The sequence below is a fragment of the Archocentrus centrarchus genome, chromosome 14, assembly GCF_007364275.1.
Source record: "Archocentrus centrarchus isolate MPI-CPG fArcCen1 chromosome 14, fArcCen1, whole genome shotgun sequence".
Taxonomy (NCBI): domain Eukaryota; kingdom Metazoa; phylum Chordata; class Actinopteri; order Cichliformes; family Cichlidae; genus Archocentrus; species Archocentrus centrarchus.
The window spans coordinates 809387-823742 of record NC_044359.1 but is presented as its reverse complement, the minus strand read 5'-3'; the positions used below and the strand labels follow the sequence as shown (position 1 = coordinate 823742).

General features: G+C 45.2%; 1 pseudogene; it reads left to right on the top strand.

Annotated features, from left to right (window-relative positions):
* The window catches only part of LOC115791921 (GTPase IMAP family member 8-like), a 263474-nt pseudogene that overhangs the window by 220359 nt on the left and 28759 nt on the right, over positions 1-14356 (top strand).

Genomic DNA, 14356 nt, shown 5'->3' with positions numbered 1-14356 from the left:
TCATTTGTTTTATTCTGTTGGTGCTTATTGTCGTTGTTGTCATTGTTATGTGTATTGGTTTATTTGACTTCTATCTGTACAGCACTTTGTTGCAATTGCTGTTGTTTTAAAGTGCTTTATAAATAAAGTAGTAGTAGTAGTACATAGATTGTACATATTGGGCTTGACGGGTGCTGAGGAGGGCTTTAGTGCCAACCTTATCCAGCTTATGCGATCACATTTTTTTGGAAATGCATTACAATAGGACCAGATTTTTCATCCAAGAAAATCGGACTTGCATGATGTAATTTAGATTATTTTTATTAGGAAAAATCAGGACCTGCAGAATCCATCCAACTAGAGCAAAAATCCGATTTGTGCAACTTTGACTTAGGCAACTTTTACTATATTTAAGGTTGAAGCATCAATTAATGGAAGGACTTCTTTAAGCAGTCTAGTAGGAATGGGGTTTAATAGACATGTTGATGTGTTCCAGAACAGGAACAGGAAGTGATAAGATACTGCAGTGGAAGCTGTATAAAGAGGACACTGAACGCCATTAGCTGCAGTTCAGAACAAAGCCTTTACTCCACACCGGGAACATGTACAGTCCAAAAAAAACATTCAGTATCGAAAAGCATTATGGGAAATGTAGTCCCACTGCTACACCTCCTCCTTTTAGCTGAAGTTCTCTTTTTTTTTGGATTTATGTATTTTTAATCAGACATCTGAACTAGTTTACCTGAACTTATGTTATTCTTAACTTTACATTCACATGTCCATTCTCTCAGGTGGTTTAGAAACTCGACCCAACCTGGTAACAGTCCCTGTAGGCCTAAGGTGACTTCTGTTTCTCAGAAGACCCCTGTCAGTCGCAACCACATACGATCTTGGGGTTTGGGCAGGCCTAATTACTGCTCCGGTAATCTCCTCAGTGGTGATCCAGACTTTCTGTCCCGAGATGAGCTTTGGAAGAGGTCTGGAGCGGTGTCTGAGGTTGTAGTGTGTTGCCTGCCTTCGCCTCACCTCCTCATCTTTCTTGCGAAATGCCCGAAGATCCGGCCACTGTGGGTCAAGCTTCCCTGTGTGTTGAGGTAGAGAGGTGCGTAGATTTCTCCCCATCAGCAGCTGAGCTGGCGAAAACCCATGCTCCAGTGGAGTGGCTCTGTATGCCAGCAGCCCTCTGCTGTGGTCACTGTCTTTTTTCCACAAGTCCTTGATGGTTCGAACTGCACGTTCTGCCTCTCCATTGGCTTGAGGGTAATGTGGACTACTTGTGATGTGTGAAAATTGGTAGTCCTTTGCAAACTGTCTGAACAGCTCGGAGGAAAACTGCGGTCCATTGTCTGTAACCACAGTCTCTGGTGTTCCATGTCTTGCAAAGACCTCTTTAACAGCCTGTATTGTAACTCCAGCCGTAGTGTGTCTGAGCTCCCCTATCTCAATATATCTTGAGAAAAAGTCCATGATCAAAAGATATTGTTTCTATGACCACTGAAATAGTCCATACCGACCTTCTGCCATGGGCGTTCTGGGACTTGAGTTGGTAATAGTGGTTCTCTGTTTTGTACTCTGTGTTTCTGATATGTTTCGCACCTGTCCACCAAGTGACTTATTTGGGTAGAGATGCCTGGCCACCAAACTGACTCTTTGGCTCTTGCTCGGCATTTTGAAATTCCTTGGTGTCCTTCATGCAGGCGCTGTAGAATTTCGGCCCTTAATGGGGGTGGTATCACAAGTCTTCCTCTTTTCATGAGAAGGCTGTGAGCCAGGTGAAAATCCATTCTGTACTGCCAGTATGGCTTGATCTCTGGGTTCAGCTCACTTTTCTGTGGCCATCCTGTGTGACATAGTTCTGTTATTTTTGTGCACACGTCATCCTCTTTCTGTCTCATCTTTATCTCCTCCAATCGCCTGTGTGTTGCTGGGAGATGAGCTACAACACAGTCCACAAAAACTTCTGCCTCTCTCTCCAGCTGAAGATCTCCTGCGGAGGGTGGACCTGCCAGTGGGGCTCTAGACAGGGCATCTGCTGTGATAAGGTTCTTCCCTGGGACATGTATAATGTGGTATGAGAATCGCAGCAGCCGCAGGCGGAATCTCAGAATCCGTGGGGGAAGATCATCCAAGCCTCTTGTGCTCAGCAACGGAACCAGGGGTTTGTGGTCTGTTATTAGTGTGAAGTATAGACCCAGAAGATACAATGAGAGTCTGTCACACGCCCAAGTGACTGCCAACGCTTCCTTTTCAATTTGGGCGTATCGTTTCTCTATGTCTGTCAGTCCTTGTGAGATGTATGTGACTGGTCGCCACGAGCCATCTATCTGTTTCTGCATGAGGACAGCACCAATACCATACGGCGATGCATCAGCAGCAACCCTTGTTTCAGCTGTGTTGGAATACTGAGCGAGCACTTCTGGAGAGCTCAGTAACTCCTTGACCTTCTGAAAAGCTGTTTCTTGGGGCTCTGCCCATATCCATTCATTTCTGCCTTTCTGCAGCTCTTTCAGTGGAGTGGTTAATGTAGCCAGCTGTGGCAAAAACTTTGCAAGGTAATTGGCCATGCCCAAAAGGCGTCTCACCTCCTCAACACAGGTGGGTTGTGGCAGCTGTTGGATAGCCTTGACTTTATTTGGGTCGGGCTCTATGCCATTTGCTGAAACTTTGTGGCCTACAAACATGATTTCTCCCTTTGCGAATTCACATTTTTCATTCAGAGTGAGGCCCTCCTGTTGCAACTTCTTGAGTACACGGTGCAATCTCTGGTCATGCGCCTGTCTGTCTCTGCCATATACTAGAATATCATCTGCATGACAGATCACTCCTTCAAAATCCTCAAGCATCTGAGACATCCTCCTCTGAAAATGTTCCGGTGCTGATGCTATGCCAAAAGGGAGTTGGTTAAATTGATATCTCCCAAAGGGGGTAATGAAGGTCGTGAGAGGCCTTGACTCTGCTGTGAGGAGGATTTGCCAGAATCCAGATCTGGCATCCAGTTTTGTAAATACTTTGGCATCGTTCATCATTGCCAATGTGTGATCCACTGCAGGTAAGATGTGGCGTTCTCTTTTTACAACAGCGTTCAGGGGTGTGAGATCCACAAAAATCCTAGGTGGCTTTTTTCCAGGTTTTGGGATGACCACCATTCCTGAACACCATGCTGTTGGCTCTGTGACCTTTGAAATTACACCCATCTCCTCCATTCTGTTCAATTCAGTACGAACTGCATCTCTGAGTGGCAGAGGGATCCGTCGAGGGGCGGAGAGGGCAACAGGTGTGGCTCCCTGTTCTAAGTCTATATGATAGGGCTCTCTCAGCTTGACTAAACCCTGAAAAGCACCCGGATAGGCTGCTCTGAAGTCTGTGTTAGGTTCAACGACTGTATCTACTCTGGACACCAGTCCTAGGGCTTCACAAGCTGGTCTGCTTAATAGTGGCTGTGCTAGGCCTGACACAAGATAAATCTCTTGCACTGTGTTGCGCCCTCTGGCGAACATTTCCGCTGTAAAACAGCCTTTTACTTTAAGTGGGTATCTACTTGGCCCCAATAGCCTCTTATTAGGCTTGTGCAACTTGCCATCTCGTTCTGGGTTGTATGACTCCTCTGGAATGGAGGTAACGTCTGCCCCTGTGTCTAGTTTAAATCTGATATTTTCGCCATTTATCTGGACCATTTCTATCCATGGATCTGATGCCTGCGTTCCTAGCTCCCCTAAAAAAACATATTCACTGCAGACTACATTGTCCTGGTTTTTTGTAACCTCACTAATCCCCACCACTCTACCTGAGTGACAAACTGCAGCAAAATGGCCCTTTTTCTGGCATTTTCTGCATTCTGCATCTTTTGCTGGACAGTCTCTCCATGAGTGTCTGACCTTTCGACCACGCCGGCCACACCCTTGTTCAAGTGGAATTTCAGATTTCTGTCCCTTCTTTGAATTTTGCCATGACTTCAGTTGTTTCATATTTGTTTTTATGGCATCCATGTTTGATATTTTGTCCTCTGAGGCACTGCTGTGCAGTATCTTAATTGTTTCACTTTGTCTGACCTTTTGTATGGCTTTTGTTAGCGTTAACTGAGTCCATCTGCAGTTGTTCTGACAGCTTTTTGTCTTTTATTCCAACAACTATTCTGTCTCTTATCAGTTCGTCTTTCAGCACTCTGAAGCCACATTTTTCTGCAAGTTTGTGTACTGCTGTTATGAAGGCTTCTGCACTCTCGCCTTCTTGCTTACATCTTGAATTGAACTGTGCTCTTTCAAAAATCACGTTGTGTTTTCCGACATAGTGATGTTCAAATGCTGCTTTGACCCAATCGTATTTCTTTTTGTCATCATCAGTCAGTGGTAAAACAGCCAGTACATCATCAGCTTTGTCTCCCATCGCATACACAAGGGAATTCACCTGATATTCCTTTTCTTTTTTATCTAGAGCAGTTGCAACTCAGAACCTCTCAAATCTCCTAATCCATCTCGGCCATTCATCTGGGCAAGAAAAGTCAAACGGCTCTGGTGCACTTATGTGTACCGCGGCGGCCATTTCTTCATTCTTTTCCCCTGCATATCACTCCGGATGAAAGCCGTGTCTCTCCGCTTCTCCGTCTGCTCGCCCGTGCCGTGCAGGGCCGTGATCTAGCAACAGTCACTTGGCTCGGTGAAACTAAAAACACCGCAGAGAGCTGTAGTCCGTCACTTCTGACACCATGTATAAAGAGGACCCTGGACGCTAGGTCAAGATGGCGGCGCGCACAGACGCAGCGGCTCACGGCTCTTCCTTTCGGTGCTCTTTTTTGTACTTTTTGTATTTCATATTTGTTAGTTTTGGTGCATTTGTCTCTGCAAACAACTGCTACACACGCCAGGATCTTGTGGACATTGGCTACCGGCACAAGATATCAGTATCGAGTGATTTTCACTACACTCATAACATCCCAGAAGACATAGCGAGACCGCCGGGTGCTCCATGGATTGTTATCGGGTCTGGAAGGCGCCGCCGACGGCGGAAGGAGAGGAAGCAGAAGCAGGGCTGCAGGTCCGGCTCTATGCTGAAGCTGAAATGCCAACCACACAGGCCTCCTCTGCCGAGCCTGTATCTCTCCAACGCCAGGTCCATGGTAAATAAAACGGACAACCTAGAGTTAGAGCTGGCTGTAAATCGCTATGTTCGTGACTGTTGTGTAATGATTATCACCGAGACCTGGCTAAACCCCCACATTCCCGATGCTAGCGTGCAGCTAGCAGGCCGCACTCTGCTACGCGGAGATCGGACCAAGGACTCCGGTAAGAGCAGGGGAGGGGGTCTCTGTATTTACGTGCATGAGGACTGGTGTAACAACGGAACAATCATAGACAAACATTGTTCCCCAGACCTCGAGTACATGTCTGTAAGATGTCGGCCCTTTTTTCTACCCAGAGAGCTAACAGTAGTGATTGTCACAGCTGTGTATATAGCTCCCAATGCTAACGTTAGCATGGCGCTCTCTCTCCTGCTGAACGCCATTAACGAACAGCAGCGGCTCCACCCCGACGGTGTTCTTATTATCGCGGGAGACTTTAACAAGGCCAACTTAAAGACTGTACTCCCGAAATTCCACCAACATGTCAAATGTTCCACAAGAGGGGAGAACACTCTTGACCATGTTTACTCCAACATTAAGCACGCTTACAGAGCCAAACCCCTCCCCCACCTCGGCCAGTCCGACCATCTTTCCCTGCTGCTCACCCCAGCATACACCCCCCTCAGACGGAGAGCCAGGCCTACTGTAAAAACCATTACAACCTGGCCTGAAAACGCACTCTCCGACCTACAGGACTGCTTTGCATACACAGACTGGGACTTATTCGAACACAAGGACCTAGAAACATTCACAGGGACGGTACTGGACTACATTAAGTTCTGTATCGGAAATGTGACTGTCAGCAAAAACATCCGGGTTTTCCCTAACCAGAAACCCTGGATGAACAGCCAGGTCCGTTCACTCCTCAAAACCCGTGATGCTGCCTTCAGGTCAGGCGACAGAGCTCTGTACAGTGCTGCTCGAGCTGACCTGAAAAGAGGAATTAAAAAAGCCAAAACGGACTACAGGAGGAGAATAGAGTCCCATCTGTCCAGCAATAACACACGGGAGGTGTGGCAGGGCATTCAGAACATCACAAACTTCAGAGGCTGTGATGTGACTGCAGGAGACCTGAGTGTGTCACTAGCAGAGGAACTTAACTGTTTCTTTGCTCGCTTTGAGACACCTCAGGACCACCCATCTGCTCCAGTCCTGCCCCCCCCACCAGGCTGCACCCCACTCACTGTCCAGGAGCATGAGGTACGGCGCGTGCTCCTGGCAGTGAACCCCAGGAAGGCTACCGGACCAGACGGAGTACCTGGCAAGGTGATCAGAGCGTGTGCCCACCAGCTCACCCTGATTCTCACCAGGATTTTCAACCGCTCCCTGGCCCAAGCAGTCATCCCCCCCTGCCTAAAACCAGCCACAATCATCCCCGTGCCCAAAAGGTCATCTGTCACCAGCCTAAATGATTACCGCCCTGTGGCCCTCACACCGGTAATCATGAAGTGCTTTGAGAGGCTGGTTCTCCAGCACATCAAAGACCACCTGCCCCCCACTTTCGACACCCATCAGTTTGCATATCGTGCAAACAGATCCACAGAGGACGCCATCGCTGTAGCTCTCCACTCTGTGTTGAGCCACTTGGAGCAGCAGCAGAGCTACGCTCGCATGCTCTTTGTGGATTACAGCTCAGCGTTCAACACAATCATCCCGGACATTCTCACCACCAAACTGCACACCCTGGGCCTCCCCCCTCTCACATGTTCCTGGATCAAGGACTTCTTAACCAACCGGCCCCAGACTGTGAGACTTGGCCCCCATCTCTCCTCCACCCGCACACTGAGCACTGGCTCCCCACAGGGCTGTGTGCTGAGCCCCCTCCTGTACTGCCTCTACACCCATGACTGCAGTCCGGCCCACAATAACAACCTCATCGTCAAATTTGCTGACGACACCACAGTGGTCGGACTCATCTCGAAGGGAGATGAGGCAGCTTACAGAGAGGAGGTCTTGAAGTTGACAGCCTGGTGTTCAGAGAACAACCTGGTACTGAACACCATGAAAACCAAAGAGATCATCATCGACTTCAGGAAGCACAGGACTGACCCAGCTCCCCTCTACATCAACGGCGAGCATGTGGAGAGGGTCCACACCTTCAGGTTTCTTGGTGTCCTCATCTCTGCTGATCTCTCTTGGTCAGATAACATCACAGCTGTTATCAAGAAGGCTCAGCAGCGACTTCACTTCCTGAGGGTCCTCAGGAAGAACAACTTGGACTCAAACCTGCTGCTGACCTTCTACCGCTCATCCATTGAGAGCCTGCTGACGTACTGTATCACAGTATGGTACGGCAGCTGCACTGAGGCAGACAGGGTCAGGCTTCAGAGGGTAGTCAAGACAGCACAAAGAATCGTTGGCTGCCCTCTCCCCTCCCTGATGGACATCTACACCTCCCGTTGCATCAGCAGAGCCAGGAACATCATCAAGGACAGCTCACACCCTGGCTTTGACCTGTTTGACCTGCTGCCCTCTGGCAGGCGCTACAGGTGCATCAAAGCCAGAACAAACAGACTCAAGAACAGTTTCTTCGCCAGAGCAATCACCACCCTGAACTCACACACTCACCCACTGTAACTGTGCAATATTATATTATTCATACTGAACAATATCTGACATTCCTATATTGTGTAATATCCAGTATTCATTCACTAGTGCAATATTCATTCACCAAGTGCAATATTCATCATCTTCATTATTATATGTATACACATATTACTTTTCTTACAATGTACAGATGCACCAATGTATGCATATATTTTTATACATGCTATTTTTTGTATATTTTACACATTGTTTATTTCTGTATATCTCTTGATTATATTGATCATACAAGATTATAATATTTTTATTTTAGAGAGTTTGATTTTCTGTTACATGGCACTGAACAGGAGTGGTCCTCCAATCTCATTGTACATCCTGTATAATGACAATAAAGGCATTCTATTCTATTCTATTCTATTAGCTGCAGTTCAGAACAAAGCCTTTACTCCACCCCCGGAACATGTACAGTCCAAAAAAAACATTCAGTATCATTATGGGAAATGTAGTCCCACTGCTACACCTCCTCCTTTTAGCTGAAGTTCTCTTTTTTTTTTGGATTTATATATTTTTAATCAGACATCTGAACTAGTTTACCTGAACTTATGTTATTCTTAACTTTACATTCACATGTCCATTCTCTCAGGTGGTTTAGAAACTCGACCCAACCTGGTAACAGTCCCTGTAGGCCTAAGGTGACTTCTGTTTCTCCTCAGAAGACCCCTGTCAGTCGCAACCACATACGATCTTGTAGTCCCACTGCTACAGAAGCCAACACCAAGTGACAGAGCCACCAAAAACAATGACAAATCACTACAGAGAAACTGTTGATGTGGTCTGAGAACATTCACACTGCTTGAATTTCCTTTTTCTAGCACAGCACTAAGTAAAGAATGCTTTCAATCCCGATCTCCTCTCTGTAGGTCCTGGTGAGGTGGATCAGTGAGTCATTGTCTCACTCACTCCTGGCATATAGCTTGATGTCATCTATGTACAGGAAGTGGCTGATGGTCACTCCACTCCTGAGTCTGTATATGTAACTGTCCTATGTGATGAGCTGGCTGATGGAGTCCCACTAATAATATCTGTAATCTGTCTTCTTCAGCAGATGCAGAGAACCTCCAGCTGAGGATAGTGCTTGTTGGAAAAACTGGAGTTGGGAAGAGTGCATCAGGAAACACCATCTTAGGAAGAAATGCATTTGAATCTTTGTCTTCTTTTTCCTCATCAGCAGTCGGGTGTCAGAAAGTAACAGGTCAGGTGGAAGGTCAGGTCCTGCATGTAGTTGATACTCCAGGTCTGTTTGACACCACACTGCCTGAAGAGGAGCTGAGGAACGAGATCATTAGATGCATCTCCTTTGCTGCTCCTGGACCTCATGTGTTCCTGGTTGTGATGCAGATTGGCAGATTTACAAAAGAAGAACAAGAAACCATAAAAATCCTTCAGAAGGTATTTGGAGAAGATGCAGCATGTTACACTATGGTCCTGTTCACTCATGGAGACAATCTGGTAAATGGAGTCAACATGGACAAAGCAATTTGTGACAGTCGACCTCTACATCGCTTCATCAACCAGTGCGGAGGAAGATATCATGTATTTGACAACAAAGGAAAGCCACCCTCTCAGGTCAAAGAGCTGCTGGAGAAGATCAAGACAATGGTTCAGAAAAATTGAGGAAGATACTACACCAATCAGATGCTCCAGGAGGCTGAGAGAGCCATCAGAGAAGAGAAGAAACAACTTCTGAGAGAACATCCTGGGATGGCAGGAGAAGAGGCAAGAAGACGGGCAGAGAGGAAAAAAAGGTTCCTGAAGGGTTCTGGGATAGGAGCAGGGATCGGAAGTATCTTTGGTCCACTGGGAGCAGCTCTGGGAGCAGCAGTGGGAGCCGCAGTTGTAGCAGTGAAAGAGAAAAAATGAGTGAAATGAAGAACAATTTTAATCTGATCATATTTTTGTAAGTTTTCTGACTGTATCATCTTCTCTAGAAGGGTACATCTTCCTGTGGGTTTTGGGGACAATGAACATCTTCATCTCAACAACACTCATCTAAATCTCACAACTCATCAAAACAGTTTGTTCTTCTGTCAGTCACAACTCTAGAGGGCAAAGGTCAGTCATGCACTGTCAATATATTCATGCTCTCACAATAGAATAGAATACCTTTATTATCATTAAACAGGATGTACAATGAGATCGGAGGGCCACTCCTGTTCAGTGCCATGCAATAGAAAGTAAAACTTTCTAAAATAAAAATATAATAATCTAATATAATCTAAAAATATCCAGAAAATAAAACAGTATGTATAAAATATCATCCCCTTAGAATTATAAGGTTCTATCTGATATTTTTGACTAAATTGACTTATTGTCATATTCTTATTCTCTGAGCACATCAACAATATGTAAGAGATTTTTTTCAATTAGATAAAATTTTGGCTGTTTTATTCGCAAAATAATAAGGTTCTTTCTGCAAAATCAAGCTTTAACTTGGTGCTATAAGGTTCTATCTGTGAACCAATAGGCACTTGAAATGTTCACAAGAGAGCCAATCAGGTTGCTTCTTTTTTGTAACGTTGATGCCCGGCAGAATGTCAAGCAAAGGCGCAGAGGAGACGCCAGAGAAAATGTTTCATGGGAAGCTGGAACTGTTTACAAGACTTCTAAAGGTTGAGGATTTCAACTCTGAACGTTTGATAATTTTAGATCACACTGAGCTGTTTCTTTTCACTGTTAGCTATCAAGCTAGCGAGCTAATGCTAGTTTTGTATTGTTTGTCTGTGGTAACAAAGAAACAAACAATGTAGTTGGCAATACTGAGAGTAGTCAAAATATAAGTTATCTCATGTATAAAATATTATTGCTTGTAGAAAGACTTCAGATTTTAATATATTCTATGACTTAGCAGAGCTCATGTAAATGAGCTCTGTTTTTATTTCTGTCATCAAACTCCAGAAAAGCAAGTAAAAGGAAAAAAACACCAGAAAAGGGACGACAAAGAAATTGTTACATTTTTCTTGAATAAATACAACCGAAACAAAAATTCATTGTCAGTGACGTTTTTATAGCAGAATGATTCTGACTGAAGATCCAAGTCTAAAAGTCTACCTTTTAAGTGGGATGAGTTTTTATTTGGATTTTTGTACTCAGTGGACATGGACTCAGAGTCTTAATGTTTATTCGGTATTTTAAAGAATGGATAGAATGACTTTTCAGGTAGATTGCAGCTTGTAGCAGATCTTTTTAGATCTGGGCTAAATGGGAAAAAAAAACAAAAAAAGACATTGTGGCAAATTATCCAGAATTTGTTTGTCTCGCTGTTCAAATTTTATTGAAATTTGAGTTTATTTATATGTCAAAGTATACCTCTCCTAAATTTATATCAAATGTTTATTTTATTCTATTTTTTTATTATAAATTTTATTTTTACTTGTTGGTTTTCATATAATTATATGTTGAGTTATCTTACGAAAACTTGGGAAAAATAAAGGATGGGAAAAAAAGAGGGCTCAGTCTGCCAACATGAGTTTAATGAAAGGTTTGTTTTTTTTTATTGTACAATTTTAAAATTGTGTAATAGATGTTGTGCAGCACACTGGTGTGGTGGTTAGCGCTACTGCCTCACAGCTTGACATCTAGGTCTGAGTTTGATTCCACCTTGGCCCGGGCCTCTCTGTGTGGAGTTTGCATGTTCTCCCCGTGTCTGTGTGGGTTTCCTCCCACAGTCCAAAGACCTGCAGTTACTTGGGTTAGGTTAATTGGCCACTCTATATTGCCAACTCATTTCTGTGTTGGCTGTGCGACAGGCTGGTGACCTGTACAAGTTGTACCCTGCCTCTCGCCCTATGATAGCTGGGATGGCTCCAGCCCGCCCGTGACCCTGAACAGGATAAGCGAATGAGAATGGATGGATGGAGATGTTGTAGCATTGAAACATTCAAAGATGAATCTTTGTCAAGCATCATCTTCTTCTAGTTCTTTTAAAGGGAAATGTGTGCATAAAAACAGTTTGCCATAAAAGAAGAAACTTAAAAAATGTCACAGAATTCATTAAATTTGATTTAACCATACTTGTGGACACTCTATTACATCTATAATTTTATGGTTTAAAACTTACTATAAGTTAACTAGTTTTCATTGCTTGAAAATCACGAGTAGTTGTCACATTTTGCAGATAGAACCTTATAATTCCAAACAAAAACCGAGTTTTTAGAATTATAAGGTTCTATCTGCATTTTACTTGTTAAAAAAAACACTTGCACATTTATTAGGATTTTTATATTACTGATTTAGAATAGATATAGGGTGTGTTTCATAATCATGTGTGAACAAGACTTATTCCATGTGTAATTTTTGCTATACAAAGTGCAAAAACTTTAAAGCTTAATATCTCAAAACTGGTCAGAACGTAGATAGAACCTAGAAATCAAATATATTAAAAATACAGAAAATAAGAATGTATAAAAATATATACATTGTAAAAAAATAAAATAAGTATATACATATAATAATGAAGTTGGTGAATATTGCACTAGTGAATGAATATGGGATATTACACAATATAGGAGTGATAGATATTATTTAGTATGAATAATATAATATTGCACAGAGATGTGGGTGTTGCACAGTTAGAGTGGGACAGTTGCTGCAGATCTATCAGCTACTCATCCAAATTTCCCCTTCAACCACATCCCAAAGATGGACTGAGTGTGGAAGCCATTGGAGTACAGCATTTTTCAAGTCTTCTATTGTTCAGTTGTGAATCTGTGAATGAATTAAATTACTGATTTTAGCCATTTCCTGCCCTTATACTTTCTCTAATAACTCAGAGGTTTTGGATCTTATCAACTTCATATTTGTGTTGTCTTATCTACACACCAGGGGGAATCTAAATTTCACAAATGATGAGTTTTCACCAGAGGGCGTGGCTGTGACACCACAGTGAATTTCGATCATTCACCATGACATTTTGATTGCCTCTCATTCAGAGCTGCATGATCCAGTCTGGATCAAACTTCCACAGTAGGATGACGGTCCACCCCTGAACCCATACATATTGTAACGTTCCGTTATGTCACCCAAGCACCAGGCAGAGGTTTCGTTACTAACACCATTTAATCAGGCCGGACACACACAGAACAGCTCTCGCCAGATACAGCCAACTCTAACTCACACAAGAAAAAAAGAGACCTCCCTCCCAAAAGCGACCCCCCACATCTCCTTCCGGTTCAACCCCAAAACAACCTAACTTAAAGAGAACAATAACTGTGACACACATTTAGCAATAACGTCCATCATGGATCATTACACTGCTCCCCCAACAAAAAGTTCCTCGTCCTCGAGGGAAAAACACAGTCTCTGAGGCGGGGAGGCAGTTGACGTCGCCTCTTTGGCTTCCGAGGGGTGGCATGAACTACAGGAAACTGAGGGGGAGAACAAGGGGATGGGGAGGGAGCCATGTCCAGCTGGGAGTCCAGCTGAGCTGGAGTGTGGGGGATTTGCACGCATCCCTCAGAGAAAGGGGAAGGAGAACGACCCTTATAAGGGGCCATCCTGTCTCTGTGCAGGACCACTTTCCTGCCTCTAGGTGGTAACTGTACTCTATAAACCACTTCCCCAACTCGTTCCAGGACACTGCAGGGTCCAACCCAGTTGCTGTCCAGTTTAGGACACCGTCCTTTTTTTCTCTTCGGGCTGTAGACCCACACCAGCTCTCCAGCACGGAAGTGCCTCCCTTTAGTAGTCAGGTCGTAGTTTCTCTTTTGCCGCAGTCCCGCCTTTGCCAGCTGGTCCCGAGCATAGGAATGCGCCGACTCCAGTCGGTCCTGCAGCTTCCTGGCATAGCTTTGACCCGGTGGCGCATCCGGAGCATCAGGAGGTTTCCCAAAAGCCAGTTCAGCAGGGGTCCTTAGTTCTCTCCCTAACATGAGCAGGGCGGGTGTGCACTGGGTGGAGTCCTGGACGGCCGACCTGTAGGCCATTAGGATGAGTGGGAGGTGAGTGTCCCAGTCACGCTGGTGTTCTGACGTGATGATGGCTAACTGCTGGGCCAGTGTCCTATTAAACCTTTCCACCAGGCCATCACTCTGGGGGTGGAGTGGCGTGGTGCGGGTCTTCTGAATTCCAAGGCGTTCGCACATGGCAGCAAACACCCTGGACTCAAAGTTACAGCCTTGGTCACTGTGAAGAACCCCTGCCGTTCCAAATCTGCTGAGCATTCCCTCCACTAATGTGTCAGCCACTGTCTCCGCCTCCTGGTCCGGGATGGCGTATGCTTCCGGCCATTTGGTAAAATAGTCCATAGCAGCAACCACATAGCGGTTTCCCCTATCAGTCCGGGGAAATGGCCCCATGATGTCCACAGCCACTCGCTCCATCGGTGCACCTGCCGGTTGCTGTTGAAGTTGAGCACGGGACTGGTCCAGCGGACCTTTGTGGGCGGCACAGGAGTCACAGCTTCGGCAGAAGCCCTCCACATCTCTACGCTGCTGGCCCCAATAGTAACCCTGGCGCAGGCGGCGAAGGGTCTTTGACACGCCAAAGTGGCCAGCGCCTCTACTCCCATGGCAGGCTTCCAGCACCGCTGGCCTTAGCGACTTGGGTACCACAACTTGCCACCTTTCCTCGCCTGTAGCAGGATCTTTCCAGCCGCGCTGCAGCACTCCCTTGTCCAACCTTAGAGCATTGAACTTGGCCCACAGCCCTTTGGTGGCGATA